Genomic DNA, 8,984 nt, shown 5'->3' on the forward strand with positions numbered 1-8,984 from the left:
TGTGGTAGACTATCACGCAATAACGTTAAACCCCATGATTGTGTTCAGACTGACGTCCCATTGCTCGAAATTGCGTGTGGTAGTCTATCACACAATAACGTTAAACCCCATGATTGCGTTTGGATTGCCATTGGATTATAATTCCAATTTTCCTTGTCTGATAAACTCCTATGTCCCCAACTCCTAAGCATCAGTTTCTGGTTTGTTTTTTCTTCTCCAAGAATCTAGTCTCCAAAACAAAAGCAACTGCCTGAAGGCCAAGAGTAAAGTCCCAGACTTCCAGGCCACTAGGATGCCAAGAATCTTTCAACCTTGGGTATGGGGTCCTCAGCTTTTAGAAAGTTATACCTAATACTTCAGTTTCAATTGCCATTGTAATAGACTAGAAATGTCAATAGAAACAGGTGGATAATGAGCTGCTCTGTAAATTTGAGAGCCAGCATGGTGTAGTGGTTTGAGCACTGGATGATGACTCTGAAGAAAAGGGTTTGAATCCCCATTTGGCCACTGGATGACCCTGAGCAAATCATACTCTCAGCATCCGAGGATGGCAATGGCAAATCCCCTCAGAAGAAACTTGCCAAGAAAACCCCATGATAGTCTTAAGGTCACCATGTCATAGAATAAAATCATAGTGTTGGAAGAAACCTCAAGGGCCATCCAGCCTAGCGCACACACACACTACTGACAGATGGCCATCCAGCCTGTTTAAAAACCTCCAAAGAAGGAGACTCCATCACCCTCCCAGGGAGTGTGTTCGACTGTCGAACAGCTGTTACTGTCAGGAAGTTCTTCCTAATGTTGAGATGGAATCATTTTTCTTCTAGTCTGAATCCACTGCTATGGGTTCTAGTCTCTGGAGAAGCAGAAAACAAGCAAGATGGAAATCACAGCTCAAGAAGAAATTATGATGTGCATTTCGCCAGCTTTAAAAAAACGTACCTGTTTTACCACTGAGACAGTGTATAGGGCTTTGAACGTCGGGCTGAGACTCTGAGAGACTACAGTTGGAATCCTCATTCAGCCATGGAATTCCACTGGGTGATTTTGGGCAAGTCATACTTTCTCAGCCTCAGAGGATGGCAATGGCAAACCCTTCCGAAAAAACTTTCCCCCCCCAAAAAAAACCTGTGATAGGTCTGTCTTAGGGTGCCATAAGTCATAAATGACTTGCAGACATGCAACTACTAGTACTATAGGATAGTCCACTCCCATTAAATATTAGGCTAAAAAGAATACCCTGGAGGAATTCAAAAGGAAACAGGCATATCTCCTAAATGTGTACCAGGATTTATCAAGCCCCTCCCTCAACGCCAGCCAGACCCCCCTGAGAATAGGGGGCCCACAAGATCTACCTCCACACTGCAGGAAAAGCACTGTTACTGGATGTGAAAACCAGGAAAAGTCCTGCACATCTAACCAATCAGTTGGGCACCCTCATGTCATTCTTTGAATCCAAGGTAGTGAACACAACAGCAAGCAAGTATAGCAGCCTTGTTACTTTGCTTTTCCATTAGTTTATCTCTTTAAAGAACAATAGATGGCATGAGCAATTTTTAGTTCAAGCCAGCCACAGGTAACTCTAAGGAGGGAAAAACACAAAAAGCAGGCCTAGAAATGTCTGGGTCAACATTTTCACACTTGCTCAGACAAATCAATATCCTTATTACGTATCTTCTATGCTATATTGAAACGTCTGGTAAAACAAAGTCCAATTATTTTATTTCAGAAAATACCTAAACTCCATTAAATATTAAAAGAATGTGACCCTGACCAGAATCAGATACTGAGCAAAAGCAAATACCAACGTGAGCTCCTGTTAAGAGTGTCAGTCCTAAATCTGCATTTTCAGCTTAAAAGGATGGCCTACATATTTCTTTAAAAAAAACAACCTTCAAAATCTCTTCTGTGTATGCATGTGTATAAAAACAGCCAACGAATCACGAACAATTATCTGTTCAAGTTTCTCGTGTTACAGCAAACTGTTCCCAGCACAATATTTAAAGTAAGTGTGTGTGTTAGTGTGTGTGTTGGGGAAAATCTTTGCAGTAAGCAGGAGAAAATAAAGGCAGCAGGCAACCCACAGACACACATACAAGAATGCACAGGGCAAAGCTACTTGCATATCCTAAATATACTAAGAATATTGTCACAAATGAAGTGTTACAGTACATACAGTTCTAGAAAAACCTACAAAATTTATAACAGGGTGATCTCATATACCCTGTGAATTTCAACTGGCCCTCAGGAAAAAAACAAGCCCAATACAGAGCAGCCACCCATGTTTTCCCCCATCCTGTAACATGAACTAGTGGCTTCTAAAACAGACATCTACAGACAAACACAGAACCATTGTATACTGATATTAAGCATACACAAAGATGGTATCACAGTACACCTGGCTCCCTCATGCAAGCTATTTAATGCCCTGTCAAATTTGAGAAGCACAATACATTATGCCTGGATTAAAACTCTCTATCAAATATTTTCCAGCTTAACAGATCACATGCGACTTTCAATGCACTACAATTTATTCCTTAAATACCTTGTGTCATCTGCTGCACAATCAGGAAATAAAGAGGTTCCTTAATGCTTGTGTCACCCTCTAAATGCAGCGAACCCTGTCTGTCACCAGCCTCCATGGAACTTACCCAATCAAAATACTCCCAAGGCTTTTAAGATTGTCTACTTTATTCCGCTTGAATACAATAGACAACCTAAATTTCAAACAAATTTTTCTCCTGTTTATCCTCCATCTTTATTTTTATTATATTTTCCCATGATTGAAGATATATATTACCAAAAGACAGCTAGGACAGACTGGATTTTAGTAACATAATTAATGCATGTAGAAAGTCCAGAGTTCCTGATGATTTCCTGCTCTGGGAAGTCTCCTGTCTCTAGCAAAAGAATCCCTAAGGCAAAAATGTTTGGTGTTCCAACACAATCTCTAAGAGCCTTTGTTCTTCCCTTTGCCACATTCATTATTGCATTCGCTCCTACCTCCCCCACTCCCTTTCTCTGGAGCCTCCAGCTTCAGTCGAAAATGCAAAATGTCTGCTCTAATCTAAGTACACATTTATTTTTTAGAGAAGAAAAACAAATCTTATCCATCATCTAATACTCTGAAACACTGAGTCAGAAGGAGACATTCCTTACCAGCTGATGCAGCCTCCATCCAGTTTCCTATTTGTATGTAATTAATGCTTGAGTATTGTAATTTATCCTGGAGTATTGTAATCCACTGGAGTTTTACAAAACCTTTAAAATGCATCCTTTCCACTGAACTGCAAAAACCTTTGATACAGTGCAACTGTATAAGCAAAATTTGTAACATGTCTGGCATTATGCATACCTTCCTATTTGTATAAATATATATGTTTTGTGTCATATTTCCTGTAACTTTCAAATGCAGACAAGATTATCTGTTTTCACCAAAGGGGTCTGTGTGTGTGTTGGGGGGGTGTCCATTTTTTTCATGATAAGATGAAAAAATATTTTTAAAGTTTAACTGCCAAGTAATGCAAATCAGCTCTCTGCCATGAGGTCTACAATTTATTATTGCCATACAGGGCCTGTTCCCTTCTGATTTAGCAGGATGGGCAAAATGTCTGCCTGTAAGATAACCCACACAAAGACAGTATTGCTAGCCTGGCCACCAATAAGCCTTCATAAGCAACACCTTTAATCTTAGCAAACCTGGGTGAGTTTAATAGTATTTCTTTGCCTAATTTAGATACTGTTTATTTATTAAAATGTGCCTGGCTTTGCAATCACAAACTGCATTCAGACTTTACACACACACGTTATCATCATGCTATTGTGATCATACTCAAAAAATACCATAGCTCACCTTGTGTACCTTGACCTGTGAAATATTTTTAATGCCAGTAGTCAGCTATAATTCCACAGATGCATAACCACTGAAAACCTGAAAGGGTTAAAGGCAGCCCCAATCAATAGGCCTACAAGGAGAAAAGAAAAGAGTATGCCTTTATAAGCCTGTTTTGTAAATGCTTTCATGCACATTCTTCTAACAATAGTTGATCCTGGCCTTTAAACAGAGACACAGCACACATTCTTTTTCCTCCTGAAAAGAAACCTATAAGACAGCATCCTGTAAATAAAATCAGCATGCAAAGCAGCTATCCTCAGCTATAAGCATATGCAGAAACAGAAATTGTTCATTCCATTTTTATTTTGTTCAGCTTCCAAAAATATAAACAAAAACACCTAGATACCCATGGGTACCACCTCTTTTGAAATCAGGGTGGCAAATCTCAGTTGTTGTCCATTTCTTTAGCAAAAGGGAAAAATCATTTTTTTAAAATCCACCCCAAAAAGAAAGAAAGAAAAAGGCAGGAACCAGCCAAAGTAATCGCAGTCACTGCAAAGATGTACATAGATACACAGAAACCTTTATGACTATTACATTAGCCACATACCAGCGCTGTGTGTCTAAAGTGTGAATTCACATATTGTTAGGGGATGGTGGTATCTTTTCTGCTAGATCCTCTGCTTTTGGCTGCCATGGAGCTAGGAAGCTATCCCACTGTAGCAGCTCAATGACTGCATTGTGTTCAGGAGCTGATCTGCCTCAAACCAGTTTCAGCCGGTTTCTGGTCACCCTACATAAAAAGCTATGGCAACCCTCGCTGAGTTGCCAACAAATCCTGCAAAATAAGAGGGGCTCAGTTGCTTTCTTCTCTGGTGTGGGGGCAATTCCTGTCCCATTTCTTCTCCCTCTCCTCACTCTTTCTAGACAGTCCCCTAAAACAACCCCAGATAACAGCCACCTGCATTCCAATCATCCCCTCTGCCTTTTCTTTTTCCTTCCACAACTTACCTCCCAGAACCTGGCTGGAAAGCTGTGTGTGTCTGTAGCTAACAAAGAGAAAGAGAGAGACCGCAGTTTACAAAAAAAATCTCCTCACAGGATCTCCTTTTGCTGCACAAAAGATACTCGGCCGCAGGAGCAAGAGGGTGACTGCTAAGCGGGGTTCCCCTTGCCTCTTGCTTCCCAAGAGAATGAGATCTTCCAGTGTGTGCCATGTTTCCCCGTTACGTCCTTCAAAGCTTGGTCATCTGCAAAAAACATGCCTTCCTTACTCAGAAACAAACTCAAGCACATAGGTCTGCGCTGCTTTTAGGGTGGCTACACAGTGTCCTTCCTCCCCACAATGTAGTTTCTTATAGGTCTTTTAAGCCATTGTTGTTGTGTGCCTTCAAGTCGTTTTGGACTTAAGGCACATCTATCATGAGGTTTCCTTGGCAAGATTTGTTCAGAGGAGGTCTGCCATTGCCTTCCCTGGAGTCTGAGAGCATGTGACTTGCCCAGGGTCACTCAGTAGGTTTCATGGCTGAGTTAGGAGTCAAATCCTGGTCCCTAGAGTTGTAATCCGAAGCTCAAACAACTATATGACATTGGCTCTCAAGCCATTTGCTGCATACATGTAGAAAAACACTGGCCTTGTGGCAACAATCCTCATTGAAGGATGGTTATAAAGGTAAGGCCTTTTCCTCTCCTACACGATTCCTCTTCTCCACAAAGCGGTACCTGCACTTTCTGCCCAGATGGTCTTGCCTAAATACAACATGAAACCATGTTGCATCTCTCTCACCAGGATTCAGGGGCCTTAGAGGATAGCACGGTTCTCAAGCCTGAAGAACTTGAAGCCAAAACAACTGAACCTTTTGAAATCCACACCATTTAAAAAGCACAGGAACCACTAACCTCAATCCCGTGCCAAATAACTTCTGCACCAAGATAACCTTTCAACCTATGTGTCCTCTGTATCTTTTTCTCCGCACAATCCCCCACCTCCAAATATTTCCCTATATCTAAGTGATCCTCACAGGTTCTAGCCACAACCTTTTCTAGGCTTTCTTAACAGTAACAATATTTCAACCACACTGCTGTTTTGTTTCCTTAACTCAGAATTCCTCATGCACAATGATAGCTCCTGAAAATGTTCTCTTTAAATCAGCTTCTTCCTCTCCTTCCCCTTCATGAACCGAGACTCATTTCGTAACCATTGCTATCAACTTCTCCTTCACCTTCATTCTGCATTGGCTGAGTTTTCAGGGTCATTCAGTGTAAGGTCTTCTGGACAGAAGCCACCATTTTGTTCACAGCCTAAAATAGAACCAGTGCCTAGGGAATAAGCAACATTGTCTAAATGCAACTCCCAAATACTTAATAAATATGAAGGTAGAATGGGATGAAGGAATAAGATATAATATGAGAGAAGAATGGGATGAGGAATAAATTAATATATTCCTTCATCCCATTCTTCTCTCATATTATAATGGCTTCTATGACTGATTCACAAGCTCCAAGGTTGTGTGAGATTGTCAGTCCAAAGTGTCTTATTAGTGTGGTTGGCTTCCATACACACCAGTATGAAATAAAGCTTTTTATCACACAGCCACAGGAGGCCCAAATCATGTACATTCTTCCCATTTCAGTGTACTCTTGATACTACCCTTTGAACTAGACCACTTGTATTATACAAACATTCAAAACACCTGGTGCATGATGGAAGTCAGCCACAGATTGGTGCTTTGCAGAGGCAACCATTTCACAAGGGAAGCACAACACTGGAAATGGCACCTTAGAGACAAAAATAAATAAATAAATACATTTTTGGCATGAATTTCCACACCTACTGTGACCTATTTCAGATACAGTCCATTAGTCTTTGAGAATACAGATCTTTTTGTTCTATTAAGACAAAATAGAAATAGGCACATCCCTCCCTTTTCTCCCCTTTATCATAAATACCTTGTTTACTAAAAGAATGCTAACAGTCAAGTTAAGCCACTCTGCCCATGTGCCCAGTTTGAAATCGGGACAACAATTCCTAGCCTCTAGACCTCCTCCTCCTCCCTCAAAATAGCTGCAAGGGGACATATCCATCTCCTTCTGTGGGACTGACCTCTGAATAAAAGTACATTGGATTGTTCTACCCAAAAATGTGCTGCTGCTGTTATTGTTGTGTGCCTTCACACTGTTTCCAAACTTATGGCGACTTTATCATGGGGTGTTCTTGGAACGTTTCTTCAGTGGGTTTGCCATTGCCATCCTCTGGGACTGAGAGTGTGTGTGTTTTGTCCCAAGAGCAATACTATGGACTTTGGGTGTAGTAAGGCCTCTGGCTCTCGGGAACACAGCCAGAACAAAAGACTTGTCCACAAATTTCTTAAATTTTAAAGGTTTTACTGGTTACAAACACAAATAACATGAAACTGATCTCTTCTCTCTCAATAGTCTTTCTTAAATACCTTGTTCTCTCTTTTTTGTGGGTTTTATCTTTCTTCTTCTGAGGACTATCTTTCTTCTTTTGTGGACTTATCTTTGTCAAAGGAAAATACTCTCTCCAGGTCTGACTTGGCTGAAATCTTACTACACACTGAAAATAACTAGAGGGAGACAGTAAGAGACCCTGGGATTTCCCACAACCCTTGTCTTTCTTAAAGCTATAGATCTCTATTTCCCCTTCTAAATTAATACATAGAAAAGCTAATATAATGTCAACTAAATATATGTCTCAAGAGCATCAAAGATGCTCTGGAGGCATGACAGTGTGAATTGCCTAAAGCCACCCAGAGGGTTTCCACACCTGAACCAGGATTCAAACCCTGGTCTCCCAAGTTGGGGGTTCCATGGCCAAGATGGCTAAAATGTTCGAAGGTAAGGGAAAAGCTTAGAAAGCCAGCGTGGCAAAGTGGTTGGAGGGTTGGGCTACGATTCCAGATATAAGGGTTCAATTCCCACCTGGGCTATGAAGCCCACTGGGTGACCTTGGGCAAGTGACATACTCTCAACCTCAAGGGAAGGCAATGGCAAACCTCCTCTGAACAAATCTTGCCAAGAAAACCCCATGACAGGTTTGCCTTAGGTTGCCATAAGTGGGAAACGACTTAAAGGCACGCAACCACAGCACATTTTTAAGCAGAACAATCCTATGCGTTTTTATTCCTTAGTCAGTCCCATTGAAGGAGTGGAAGAGAAAGGCTAGTTGTGAAGGCACACAAGTTGTTAGTTGCTAGTTGTTGTGAAGGCACACAACAACAACAACAAAGGAAAAAAGGCTTGCTTGCTTTGAGAAACAGAGGGTGCACAAGAAAAACTAAGAGGACACTAATCAGGGCCTAGTATACTGAACCTTCTGATCTTCTATTCAATGGCACTGAAGAATGTTGCTTTGTTTGTATAGGAAATGGCTGCCAAGGCTGGAAGGTTGTGAGCAAAAACCTCTCAGATGTTCAAGGTGTGCCCATCAGATGCCGTGAAGAGACACAATAAAGACCATTTCGGGCCCACATCCAGCCTGAAATAAAGCCCACGAAAGGAGGGTGGGAGAAAAAGGATCTGGTACCAAATAATTTTAACACAATAACATGCCCATAAAACAAAAATCACAAAATCTCTCTAGCAAGCAAGAAGACAAGGAAGAAAAGAAAGAAACACCCTCCTCCCATGCCTGGAAGAAAAGGAAAAGGTTCCCCACAAAGTCCTCCCTAACCCTTTGCAGAGACAGCCTTGAGTGTCTGTACTGTGGAAGAAAGGCGGGGTATAAGAAAATATAATAATAATAATAATAATAATAATAATAATAATGATAGCCAGGCTAGGAAACCCTCAGGACTGTGTCAGCAACTCCAACAGCCAAAATGGAGGCCTCACAGCTTCAAACCAACGCTGCCCAGGCTTTGCAAAACGCCCCACTGCGGCCTAGTTAGGCTGGCAAAGCCGGGGCCTTTCCTAGTTCCTTTCCCCGAGAGGCTTGGGGCAGAGGTTGGTGGGCGACGAACGAAAACCCAGAAAAGGGGGGGGGGACAAATAAATAAAGCAATGGCTAATCTTCTTCTTCCTCATCATCTTGCTTTTAGGGCCTTTATTATTATTATTATTTGCAAAGCTGCAAAACAATATGTATACCTTTTGTGTTTGTGCCCTTTTTCCCCCTTTCTCTCAAAAG

At 41.4% G+C, this 8,984-nt stretch overlaps 1 protein-coding gene across 13 annotated transcripts in view; it reads right to left on the reverse strand.

The window, feature by feature from the left end:
• Nucleotides 1-8,984, reverse strand: part of ZNF532 (zinc finger protein 532) — an 89,675-nt gene that overhangs the window by 80,249 nt on the left and 442 nt on the right. The window contains exons 1-4 of one of the 13 annotated variants that reach the window (XM_042453909.1): nt 8,945-8,976; nt 8,169-8,333; nt 6,529-6,613; nt 3,854-5,085 (exon numbers count right to left, since the gene is read on the reverse strand). The exons of 1 other annotated variant lie outside the window; for it this stretch is intronic. The gene's annotated coding sequence lies outside the window, so the exon portion shown is untranslated. Of the gene's footprint in view, nt 1-3,853; nt 5,270-6,528; nt 7,018-8,168; nt 8,587-8,944; nt 8,977-8,984 lie in introns of those variants that run through there. 11 more of the 13 variants (XM_042453907.1, XM_042453911.1, XM_042453905.1 and 8 more) reach the window with 11 other exon arrangements.

The sequence above is a fragment of the Sceloporus undulatus genome, chromosome 2, assembly GCF_019175285.1.
Source record: "Sceloporus undulatus isolate JIND9_A2432 ecotype Alabama chromosome 2, SceUnd_v1.1, whole genome shotgun sequence".
NCBI classification, from domain to species: domain Eukaryota; kingdom Metazoa; phylum Chordata; class Lepidosauria; order Squamata; family Phrynosomatidae; genus Sceloporus; species Sceloporus undulatus.